A 3,830-nucleotide genomic window follows, 5' to 3' on the forward strand; every position below is an offset into this window, starting at 1 on the left:
GTCGTCATGTCCTCATATTTCTTCAGACCTGAAAAACCTGAGTGTGTTTCAGGTGACATGACTTTTGTCTTAACCTAACTCTGGAGAGCCTGTGTTCGAATGTCCCCATATTGCTGTTCCACAGAACTGAACAGTGTTAACTTTCTATAGTGTGGTATATTCATCCCGAACTCTCCCGTGAGCAATGTTCAATGATAATTAATATTTATTCATTTCTTAACTGGTCAAAATGAAGAATGCTGAATATTTTGACACCGTAATGTTATGTTGCAGACACCGAGTGACCTGACTGAACCCTCTGGAGACCATGAATGGAATGATAGATACACTTCATCCTTACGACAGGTTACTACTTCTTGTCATGATATACTAGGTTTGAGTTTTCAGCTTTCTTTGACAAACACAGGAGAAGTTAGAAGTCAGAAACATAGACTCTCCATAATTTCAGTCGTCATGTCCTCATATTTCTTCAGACCTGAAAAACCTGAGTGTGTTTCAGGTGACATGACTTTTGTCTTAACCTAACTCTGGAGAGCCTGTGTTCGAATGTCCCCATATTGCTGTTCCACAGAACTGAACAGTGTTAACTTTCTATAGTGTGGTATATTCATCCCGAACTCTCCCGTGAGCAATGTTCAATGATAATTAATATTTATTCATTTCTTAACTGGTCAAAATGAAGAATGCTGAATATTTTGACACCGTAATGTTATGTTGCAGACACCGAGTGACCTGACTGAACCCTCTGGAGACCATGAATGGAATGATAGATACACTTCATCCTTACAACAGGTTACTACTTCTTGTCATGATATACTAGGTTTGAGTTTTCAGCTTTCTTTGACAAACACAGGAGAAGTTATAAATCAGAAACATGGACTCTCCATGATTTCAGTCGTCATGTCCTCATATTTCTTTAGACCTGAAAAACCTGAGTGTGTTTCAGGTGTCATGACTTTTGTCTTAACCTAACTCTGGAGAGCCTGTGTCTAAATGTCCCCATATTGCTGTTCCACAGAGAAGAACAGTGTTAACTTTCTATAGTGTGGTACATTATTCCCAAACTCTCCTGTGAGCAATGTTCAATGATAATTAATATTTATTCATTTCTTAACTGGTCAGAATGAAGAATGCTGAATATTTTGACACCGTAATGTTATGTTGCAGACACCAAGGGACCTGACTGAACCCTCTGGAGACCATGAATGGAGTGAGAGATCCACTTCATCCTTTCAACAGGTTACTACTTCTTATCATGATATACTAGGTTTGAGTTTTCAGCTTTCTTTGACAAACACAGGAGAAGTTCTAAATCAGAAACATAGACTCTCCATGATTTCAGTCGTCATGTCCTCATATTTCTTCAGACCTGAAAAACCTGAGTGTGTTTCAGGTGACATGACTTTTGTCTTAACCTAACTCTGGAGAGCCTGTGTTCGAATGTCCCCATATTGCTGTTCCACAGAACTGAACAGTGTTAACTTTCTATAGTGTGGTATATTCATCCCAAACGCTCCCGTGAGCAATGTTCAATGATAATTAATATGTATTCATTTCTTAACTGGTCAGAATGAAGAATGCTGAAACTTTTGACACCGTAATGTTGTTATGTTGCAGACATCAAGTGACAGGTACCTGACTGAACCCTCTGGAAACCAAGAATGGAGTGAGAGATCCACTTCATCCTGACTGAACCCTCTGGAAACCAAGAATGGAGTGAGAGATCCACTTCATCCTTACAACAGGTTACTACTTCTTATCATGATATACTAGGTTTGAGTTTTCAGCTTTCTTTGACAAACACAGGAGAAGTTATAAATCAGAAACATGGACTCTCCAGGATTTCAGTCGTCATGTCCTCATATTTCTTTAGACCTGAAAAACCCGAGTGTGTTTCAGGTGACATGACTTTTGCCTTAACCTAACATCTGGAGAGCCTGTGTTCGAATGTCCCCATATTGCTGTACCACAGAACTGAACAGTGTTAACTTTCTATAGTGTGGTATATTCATCCCAAACTCTCCCGTGAGCAATGTTCAATGATAATTAATATTTATTCATTTCTTAACTGGTCAAAATGAAAAATGCTGAGTATTTTGACACCGTAATGTTATGTTGCAGACACCAAGTGACCTGACTGAACCCTCTGGAGAACAAGAATGGAGTGAGAGATCCACTTCATCCTTACAACAGGTTACTACTTCTTATCATGATATACTAGGTTTGAGTTTTCAGCTTTCTTTGACAAACACAAGAGAAGTTATAAATCAGAAACATGGACTCTCCATGATTTCAGTCGTCATGTCCTCATATTTCTTGAGACCTGAAAAACCTGAGTGTGTTTCAGGTGACATGACTTTTGTCTTAACCTAACTCTGGAGAGCCTGTGTTCGAATGTCCCCATATTGCTGTTCCACAGAACTGAACAGTGTTAACTTTCTATAGTGTGGTATATTCATCCCAAACTCTCCCGTGAGCAATGTTCAATGATAATTAATATTTATTCATTTCTTAACTGGTCAGAATGAAGAATGCTGAATATGTTGACACCGTAATGTTATGTTGCAGACACCAAGTGACCTGACTGAACCCTCTGGAGACCATGAATGGAGTGAGAGATCCACTTCATTCTTACAACAGGTTACTACTTCTTATCATGATATACTAGGTTTGAGTTTTCAGCTTTCTTTGACAAACACAGGAGAAGTTATAAGTCAGAAACATAGACTCTCCATAATTTCAGTCGTCATGTCCTCATATTTCTTCAGACCTGAAAAACCTGAGTGTGTTTCAGGTGACATGACTTTTGTCTTAACCTAACTCTGGAGAGCCTGTGTTCGAATGTCCCCATATTGCTGTTCCACAGAACTGAACAGTGTTAACTTTCTATAGTGTGGTATATTCATCCCAAACTCTCCCGTGAGCAATGTTCAATGATAATTAATATTTATTCATTTCTTAACTGGTCAAAATGAAAAATGCTGAGTATTTTGACACCGTAATGTTATGTTGCAGACACCAAGTGACCTGACTGAACCCTCTGGAGAACAAGAATGGAGTGAGAGATCCACTTCATCCTTACAACAGGTTACTACTTCTTATCATGATATACTAGGTTTGAGTTTTCAGCTTTCTTTGACAAACACAGGAGAAGTTATAAGTCAGAAACATAGACTCTCCATAATTTCAGTCGTCATGTCCTCATATTTCTTCAGACCTGAAAAACCTGAGTGTGTTTCAGGTGACATGACTTTTGTCTTAACCTAACTCTGGAGAGCCTGTGTTCGAATGTCCCCATATTGCTGTTCCACAGAACTGAACAGTGTTAACTTTCTATAGTGTGGTATATTCATTCCCAAACTCTCCCGTGAGCAATGTTCAATGATAATTAATATTCATTCATTTCTTAACTGGTCAAAATGAAGAATGCTGAATATTTTGACACCGTAATGTTATGTTGCAGACACCAAGTGACCTGACTGAACCCTCTGGAGACCATGAATGGAATGATAGATACACTTCATCCTTACAACAGGTTACTACTTCTTGTCATGATATACTAGGTTTGAGTTTTCAGCTTTCTTTGACAAACACAGAAGAAGTTATAAATCAAAAACATGGACTCTCCATGATTTCAGTCGTCATGTCCTCATATTTCTTTAGACCTGAAAAACCGGAGTGTGTTTCAGGTGATATGATTTTTGTCTGGACTTAACTCTGGAGAGCCTGTGTTCGAATGTCCCCATATTGCTGTTCCACAGAGCTGAACAGTGTTAACTTTCTATAGTGTCTTATATTAATCCCAAACCCTCCTGTGAGCGATGTTCAAT

The 3,830-nt window shown here is 38.7% G+C and overlaps 1 long non-coding RNA gene across 1 annotated transcript; it reads left to right on the forward strand.

Annotated features, from left to right (window-relative positions):
• The first annotated feature begins 650 nt into the window (after nt 1–650).
• LOC127595410 (uncharacterized) lies at nt 651–1,667 on the forward strand. The gene is made up of 3 exons (XR_007961268.1): nt 651–792; nt 1,168–1,239; nt 1,618–1,667. It is a non-coding gene; the product is annotated as an uncharacterized LOC127595410 (long non-coding RNA).
• The last annotated feature ends 2,163 nt before the right edge of the window (nt 1,668–3,830 follow it).

The sequence above is a fragment of the Hippocampus zosterae genome, chromosome 2 (genome assembly GCF_025434085.1).
Source record: "Hippocampus zosterae strain Florida chromosome 2, ASM2543408v3, whole genome shotgun sequence".
NCBI classification, from domain to species: domain Eukaryota; kingdom Metazoa; phylum Chordata; class Actinopteri; order Syngnathiformes; family Syngnathidae; genus Hippocampus; species Hippocampus zosterae.